The sequence below is a fragment of the Amphimedon queenslandica genome, unplaced genomic scaffold, assembly GCF_000090795.2.
Source record: "Amphimedon queenslandica unplaced genomic scaffold, v1.1 AMPQUscaffold_13182, whole genome shotgun sequence".
Lineage (NCBI taxonomy): Eukaryota > Metazoa > Porifera > Demospongiae > Haplosclerida > Niphatidae > Amphimedon > Amphimedon queenslandica.
Genome location: NW_003546582.1, coordinates 90,856 through 99,966, shown reverse-complemented (window position 1 = coordinate 99,966; position 9,111 = coordinate 90,856). Strand labels below are relative to the sequence as shown.

Sequence of the window (9,111 nt, the reverse complement as noted above, 5' to 3'; positions counted from 1 at the left end):
CGATCTCCCGGCTGCCGATCTCCCGGCTGCCGATCTCCCGGCTGCCGATCTCCCGGCTGCCGATCTCCCGGCTGTCGATCTCCCTGCTGCCGATCTCCCTGCTGCCGATCTCCCTGCTGCCGATCTCCCTGCTGCCGATCTCCCGGCTGCCGATCTCCCTGCTGCCGATCTCCCTGCTGCCGATCTCCCTGCTGCCGATCTCCCTGCTGCCGATCTCCCTGCTGCCGATCTCCCTGCTGCCGATCTCCCTGCTGTTGATCTCCCTGTTGTCGATCTCCCTGCTGTTGATCTCCCTGTTGTCGATCTCCCTGCTGTTGATCTCCCTGCTGTCGATCACTCTGCTGTTGATCTAATGTTATAACTTGTTGAAGTTTATGTTGATATACAACAGCAATTGAAGTAGGTTCAATAAATTCATTTTCATCACAATCATTAAAAGGATCTAATGGTATAATACTTTTATCATCAGCTTCATCTCTGGTACAGCAGCAGTACAGTTTACATTCCTTCCACCAGTTCAGTTCACGAAACCTCTTGTAATGTCTGCAGAATAAACAGACCAGTGCTAATATGAAGAATATTTGTGAAACTCCATTAGCTAATGTTGAGAACAGTATAGCTATCTTAGTAAGATCAATGAACTCTTGAATCTCCTTCGTATTATTAGTATTTATCAACCCATCTAATATGAAATAAGCAATTCAGTAACAACAACAGCATTATTGTGTATTACCTCCTGAATCTCTCAGTACAATATCTGGTTCAGTATTATCATTTATTGCAATCGTAAAACAAATATCTCCTTTGCTGTTGCTGTATCTGTATGGACAGTTAGCCCACCCAGCAATGAAAGTACTAGTAGGATATGCACTGATGGGAATAACCAGTAATACTGATAGTACAATTGTAATATACAGCATCACAATACAGCAATTTTTGCCAGATCTTTTACAAGTATAGTAGCTACAGGAGCGATTGGAGCAGCAGGAGCAATCTTTTTCCTCACAATCTTCCAGTTTAGCTGGTTTGATGCATTGGCAGGTGATAAAACTAAGAACTTTCAAACAGCCAGGTACCCAGTGGGTAGTGCAAGCTGGACAACCTGGCTCAATAAAAAATATATTAATTAATTATTATACAACAAACACCTACTTCTTTCAAAGCACTCCTCACAGCAGTCACTACAACCAGTTGAATCAATATACTGTAAAAAGCATCATCTACCATCATGTTATACTACAGACTTACCTACAGTACAGTATATGTAGATCTAATGGAAAGAAGTTTATTACAATGACTTGTGATAAGGAACTAGATCCTTCAGCTACAGTGAACAAGGAAATATAGATATAGTGTAATAACACATCATTATAGTGAACAATGGGGTCAGTGTGGGCTGACATTGAAGGAATGTGATTATGTTGTGATAATATCATGTCACCGGTAAATTACTAATGAAATTATCAGTAGTATATATAGTGGAGTATCTAATAATAGTAACAAGGCAATAATGTCTAATAATAGTAACAGTGATGGTAACAGATAGTAATGAGTATTACCAAGCGTTAGCGCTTGGTATGTTACTTAGTAATATCTATCTATCTATGGTAGGGTTGGGTTTAAAATCTTCAGGAATTGTTTATGACTTATTCGACGGTCCAGATATCCTTTATAATTTTATGATAACACATCAGTTTTATAAAAAGTAGTTAAAAACTTCCACAACATAGTATTACGGCAAATGAATGCATGCACGACTGCATGCACCAAATGTGACCATAATTGACAAAAGGTACCTTATGGTGGATAGGAAAATTGGTCTTTATAGCCTTAAAAATCCTACTTCCTGAGCTCCATTCATAAAATTGCTCCAGAGGATGCAAAAAGTTACTATGTAACTTTTAGAAACAATTGTTGACTAACAGAGCACTCACAGGCTGATATTTTTCATCATAATGATGAATTTTAAAATCCGCCATAAGGTACCTTTTGTCAATTATGGTCACAAATGTTCAGGTTTCTCCTTCTTCTTCTTCCACAGTCTAGTCAGAACTACTCCTAGAGTTTTTATCCTAAAAATATGATTTTTGCACCATTCTGCTACACTTGAGGGACGCTAGTGCAGTGTGGCTTGGTATTTGTATTTCTACAAAATGATTTTTGTCGTTATTTTGAAGCACACATGGACTCACCAAGTTGTTTGACGCCATTTTGATGCATCCAACTGCGCATGCTCAGTATTACTCCTTTGTTCTGTTCTTACTGACTGATATGATGAGATTGAGAATTTGAGATGATGTGCGTGCCTAAACACCCTATCTACTTACACCAAGATTCTCTTGAAGTGAGAGAAATTATTGTAAAATGATAAACGTAATAAATTATTTTTTATTAATTACTTTATGCTTCAATTTGCCTTCATTCTTTCCTTCCTTACTTCAATCTCTTCAAGTAAGGTAAATATATAAAGTACCGTACAGAAGGAAATTTTGGAGGGACTAAATTTTGGTTATTGGCGAATTTTAATTTGGCGAATTTGTGGCCACGTGCCATTGAGCATGCGTATAATGGCTCAAAATGGCGAATTTTTATTTTGGCGAATGGCTATCAAAACGCCAAATTCGCCAAATTTAACTACCTCCAAAATTTCCTTCCATACGGTAAATTGTCTGTTTTATACATTTATGGGTATGTAGTCTCGCCCCGCCCCTTTGCTACCTGTGGAGCTGAAGGAAGGCTCTGGAGACACTGCCATCATCTAAAATGTGTGCAGAGAAGAACACGTGGTTGGGCTACATCATGTAACAGAGGAGACCAGATCAGTCAAAATAGCTGAAACAGTTGCTTTGCAGCTAAGAAAAGTTGAGGATATAGTCCCTTGAACATCTCTTGCAGGTCCTTCCTCTGCAGGTAAGCGAAGGGGTGGGGCGAGACTAATGGGTATGTTAAAGGGTGGGGCTTAAACGCCCTCTCCAGTCCATGTGCATGTACGTGCAGCCTCAATTAGGGAGTGGCTTCCATAGACCATGCATGGCTGTGTCCTACTACTATTATAATTAGGCCACTACAATTAGATTTATACCCGTTTCCCACCCACATGGTCCCCCCCTCACTATTTCATTACTGTAGGTAATATTCACGGCTGCTAATATTTGCAATAATAAAAGTGTAGTGAAGTAGCATAGAAACTAATAGAGTGTTGCTATGACAACAAGACCACATATTTACAGTCTTCAGCTAATTTTCTGTTCTATAGCAGCTTTAGTGGAGCCATTCATCAATAGCGACTTGTTCTGTTTCTGTTAGCTTCTTGTGTGAACCTCTACCTCCAACCTCCTTGCTGAAAATTGTTGCTGGTTGGCCGGTCATGATAACAAACCACAACTGGAATGGGTGGAGAGTTTCAAGATACAGGGGTGAGTTCTGAAAACTGGTTAAAGCAGCTTCAAAAAGATCAAGGGCTAGTAAGAAGTAATAACAACTCAATAACACTGCATCAGGAGGCTTGGCTTTAATATCAAATTACATCTGGTATCTACATGTACATGCATAATAATTGCTGGTCACAGAAACAAATTGTGAATATTAGCAGCCATGAATATGTCACAAGTCACAACCTATGGTATTGCAGTTGTTTATACAAGTTATAATGAGTAAAGTAATAAACAAATCCGCCCGCTCACCTTTGTAATGGGATACTGTAATTATAGTGGCCTTAGCGAGGGATTTTTATTGGGGAAAATATTCATTATTTATTTTATTAGCAGGTATTGCCACAAATAAAATGGTGGCTATGAAACAGGAACAAGTCATGAGCTTATTTCCAGCAAATGGTCAATAAAATTAAGATTGGGTTCCTTTCCAGCAGTAAAATATGGATACAGCTTAAAGCCTGTGACTGTTTCTACAAGTATGCTAGTACATGTATGTGTATGCTAACCCACTTTGTTTCCTTATTTTTTGTATATTTTGTATCCGTTAATGTTGTGATGTTTATTTAATTAATTCTTCAAAAGATATCGTATAGCGGGAAATTTTTGAAATTTGGAGGGAATTAAATTTGGCGAATTTGGCATTTTGATAGCCATATGCCAAAATAAAAATCTGCCAATCAGGAAAATTTAGCAATTTACCAAAATTTAACTCCCTTCAAAATGTCCCACAGTCCCACTACCGTATGGAAGGAAATTTTGGAGGTAGTTAAATTTGGCGAATTTGGCGTTTTGATAGCCATTCGCCAAAATAAAAATTCACCATTTTGAGCCATTATACACATGCTCAATGGCACGTGGCCACAAATTCGCCAAATTAAAATTCGCCAAATTAAAATTCGCCAATCATCAAAAATTAGCAATTCGCCAAAATTTAGTCCCTCCAAAATTTCCTTCTGTACGGTATATGGTAACTCCTTTAATACATGTACATTTACATGTAGTTTAGAGCTGCCAACTGGTGTCAGGTTAACCGGTTATGTCAAGATGCAGTTTTCATGTTGTATCTACATGACATGCAGACTTATATTTATTGCTCAGAGTGTCACATTTATATTCTTGTACATGTACATGTATGTGCATTTGAAGAGTCCATATTTCCTCACTCAGTTTAAGTATACACATGAACAAACTTCACTTGCTGCTTCAGCTGCATAGTATATGTACTAGCTATTTTTGCCACTACTGGTAATTTTTCTACCCAATACCCACTCTTATTTAAACTTTTATACGCAAACCTTCACTATTTATTTTATTCAAACTCCATAAATGAATGTACATGTACTTTTATAATCATGCCTCCAACTCTCCTTAAGACACACTAGTTCACGATGTTATGTACATGTATATATTGTCAGATTTATACAAACGTACTCAAAATTCTCTCTCTCTCTCCCTCAGTTCCTCCCTCCCCATCCATGTGTCTCCCTTTCTCTCTGTCCCTCTCTATCTCACACTGGAGCTCCATCAATAAACCTAGGTAAGTTTATAATAATAATAATAATAATAATAATAATAATAGCATAGTTTCAATAGCAGTAGCAAAAAACTTACCAATAATAATATTAATATTAATAGCAGCAAAATAATAATAGCAGCAGCTCTTAAAATACAGCAGTTCTAATCACAGTACATTATTTAGTAACAGTAGTTATTAATGTCACTATCACACTTATAAATGCAAAGGCAATGGATACATAAGCTATGTTTAGATTAAAAGGAATACTAGCACACAATATACGTAACCTGAAGCTAAACTTCCTCCTCTTCATAGACTCAATGAATTCCTGCATTACCTTCTCTGGAATAGCATTATATTCATTGCTCGCTTTCTCACTGATTCTTCTTATAACACGTTGTCTTGTCCTGGTAACACTAGCAGCTCTGAGGCAAGGATGAAGCAGAAAGAGCCAGTGTACTACACTGTACTTAAACAAGAATCCAATCTCTCCAGGATGAAAGCCAACCCCATGCTCAATGTGAGATATTCTTGATTTAACATGAAGTGCTATGGCATCGATCAGTAGTGACATTATCATGAAGGTTGATATTATATGAAGTATCCAGTGGAGTAGGAACCATAACTGAAGCCAGCTAAGTGTGGATACTGCTGTATTGACGAAATGTCTATCACGTGCCTTGAGGTACCTCTTAGCATTTTTATCGGTGATGTAAATACCCTTATCAAAGTCATCATTTTGTTCAACTTCAAGTTTGATGTTTTTAAAATAATCTGTTACCATGTCTGAAAGTTTTTTGTTATCTTCATTAAGAGGAATTATGTGAGCAGGAGTAGCTTCATTAGTACCAGGAGGAGTAACATTACATTTGTATACCTCATTAATATAATACACAAATAGTTCTAATTCTTCACATTTTCTCTGTATCCCGTACATCAACTTTGAGAATATGAAGCAACTGACCAGAACACGAAATAAAGAATAAGTGTACAATATAAGAGCAGCAAATTCAAGATTAAACGTATCATTTGTCGATCTATCTTTATTCTGTTCACAATAAAGACAAAAGAATACTCCAGCAGTGATAGCAAGTAGCATAAGCCCAATAACAAATCGTGTAACGTAATGACACAATCGTTCACCTTGCAGTGGTGTGTTAGTACGCTCATCTTCTGTACTAAAAAAAGTAGCACCCTCTGCCTCTATTTTCTTGTTATAAATTGCTGGAACTTCTTTTTCTTTGTTTATTTCCATTAGATCACTGTCTTCAGTTTTGTCATTAAAAGGATCCAATGGCAGTTCATCTTTTTCATTTTCAGTGTCACAGCTCAGTTTTTTTAAGAAGTTTTGAATTTTCAAAAAGCAATTTTCATTAAAACTTTTATAGTGTTTAATATACAGGCACCACAGTGCCCATATAAACAATACGTGAGATACTGCAGTAGCTGTTGTTGAGAATAACAATGATATCTTACTGACATCAATGAAGTCTTGAACTGCTACTTTAGTATTGCTATTACTAACATTGTTATCTAGTATAAAAAGATAGTAGTATTATAATATTATATTACTTCATTACATACACTTATGCCATAAGAATTAAACCATAAAATCAAAATGAAAACTCACCTTCAGCATTTCTCAATACAAGTGGTGGCAACTTCATTTCAGTTATATTGAAATAGAGTGTATAGCATAATTCAGATATTTCATATTCAGTGCCTTCTCTACATGTAGCCCAACCAACAATGAACATAACCAGAGGAAATATGTTGATGGCAACTGCTGCAATAGATATAATCATTATGAAGCAGCCACAATAGATTTGACAACAGCCAAAGTAACAGTATTTCTTAGAGCGGCAGCAGGGAATCCAAACAGAATTGCACTTATCACATTTATACGTGGCACGGCATGTGTCATTTCTATTCAACTCTTGGCCACAGCATTTGCTGTCATAATGACATCAGTACTTTTCTCCCTTCCTTTTTGGTCATATCCATTGGCAGGTAATAAAATTAAAGAAAAAAAATGGAAAGAACCATTTTGTACTTATTGTGCAGCATTCTATATTTTTAATAATATGAATATCAATTGTCACATTGTTAATTTGGACTTACTTTTTAAAGTTTTCTTTGAAGCTGGCTCTTGTCTAATACTAGCAAATTACTTTTGTATAAAAACAATATAGACTTGAAATTTAACGCTTACCCTTCAGCCATTATGGTTGAGTTATTGATATAAATGTAGAGCTAAGCAACAGGTCAGTCACTAGTATAAGGTCACTGTAGTTGAAGGTGAGGTTGATATAGATCTATTGTGTTATGATAATCCACTAACTATGAATATATTGAAGTACTAGGTAGATGTATACCTCAGTGTGGTAAACAACTGTGGACTCTACAAATAATTATATGATATCCTTTATTATTATTATTATCCAGTGTACTCTATACTCTAGGAATACCTACCTATATACATGTAATCATTAATGAACAATAAATCTAACTATATCTAGTCTTGAAAGAACACTACATGTGAATGTTATGATAATCTCATGCAGTTAAACTAACAATGAAAGTATCAATAGGTATGTGTCTAATAATAGTAACATAACTAAACATCTAAAAATAGTGGCACAGTCACTAATGAGTATACAAAGCAATTAAATCCTTAGAATTGTAGCTTTTTACATAAGGACATTTATATAGATTCAAATGCTGTTTTTGTGCTCTACTGGGGTAATCTGTTATTTGTATTTAACATGCACATTAATTTTATTTTATTAAAGTCAACTACCACAAATACAGCTGTCTTCCTGACCTCAGTAAATGGGCTAATGGTGACAGCAAGAAGACTCTAAGTGTGTATAGTGTGTTGTAGTTATTGCTCTGATTTTGCTGTTAGTAGGCAATCATGTTTGTTTATTTTAAAAAGATTTTATTATAAAAAATGAACTACAAATCAGCATAAGAATAATAATGTAAACTTTATTTTTAAAATAATAATAGCAGCAATAGCAGATTAAAGCAGCATAATAATAATAAGATAGCAGCAAAATTAGTAATAATAGATAAAATTAGTTATAATTAGTAAAAGCACAGCAATAAGCAATAAAAATAATAGCAATAATTATAATGTAATAAAAAAACCCAGCAAAGCAAAACTAAAACAATGTAGCAATAGTAAAAGGAAGCATAAGATTAAAAGAGTTGTTCTTAGCTAGTAACACTATTTACTAAACTAACTACAATACCAACAAAGCCAAAGGCAATAGACAAATAAGCAATGTTCAAGTTAAAAGTTATACTAGCACACATTATACGGAACCTGAATCCAAATTTCCTTCTCTTCATAGACTCAATGAACTCTGATATGACACCTTCAGGGAGATTAGTAAACTTATAAGCTTCATCACTGATCTTTCGTATCACACGTTGTCTTGTCCTAGTGACACCAGCAGCTCTTAGACAAGGATAAACTAACACAAAACACTGCACTAGACTGTACAAGAATAGGAACACTATCTGTACTGGATGGAACCCAACTCCTTCCTCTACATGTGGTACCCTATCCTTAACATGAAGTGCCACTGCATCAATAAGTACAGTGAGTATCATGAAGGTTGATATTATATGGAGTAGCCAATGGAGTAGGAACCATAGCTGAAGCCAGCTAAGTGTTGCTATTGCTGTGTTAACAAAATGTCTATCACGTTCCTTGAGGTACTTTAAAGCCAATGCTCTTTTGCCATCAATAGTATCTTCATTTGCTTTAATGCGCTCCTTGGTTAATTCTTTGATAATGTAATCACATCTATCAAATTGTGCTTCTCTTCGTAATCCTATTTCTCTGTTTGCATTATTTGTGTTGTACTTCTCCTTTATATTTATACTTTTAAGCATTTTTTTAATTTTCTTTTCTTTATTGTTGCCTGAATTAACCTCAATATCATCAGATGTATTTTCAATAACATGACATATAGCTTTGTAAACTTCATCTTCATCTTCTGGTGACTCTTCCTTATTCATTAACGTTTGTGCCATCTTTTTCTTATCTTCACATGATATAGTAAATTTTAGCATTTCAGTAGCTACTACTTTAAGTTCAGAATTGAATCTCTCTTCAACATATATTTCTACTTTATTATTATTAACATT

At 35.5% G+C, this 9,111-nt stretch overlaps 1 long non-coding RNA gene across 2 annotated transcripts; it reads left to right on the top strand.

Moving 5' to 3' along the window:
- The first annotated feature begins 2,707 nt into the window (after positions 1 to 2,707).
- LOC109584661 (uncharacterized) lies at positions 2,708 to 4,978 on the top strand. 2 transcript variants are annotated; one of them, XR_002186117.1, is made up of 3 exons: positions 2,708 to 2,910; positions 3,768 to 3,910; positions 4,893 to 4,978. It is a non-coding gene; the product is annotated as an uncharacterized LOC109584661 (long non-coding RNA). The 2 variants fall into 2 exon arrangements; XR_002186116.1 differs by having other exon boundaries at positions 2,709 to 2,910; positions 3,765 to 3,910.
- The last annotated feature ends 4,133 nt before the right edge of the window (positions 4,979 to 9,111 follow it).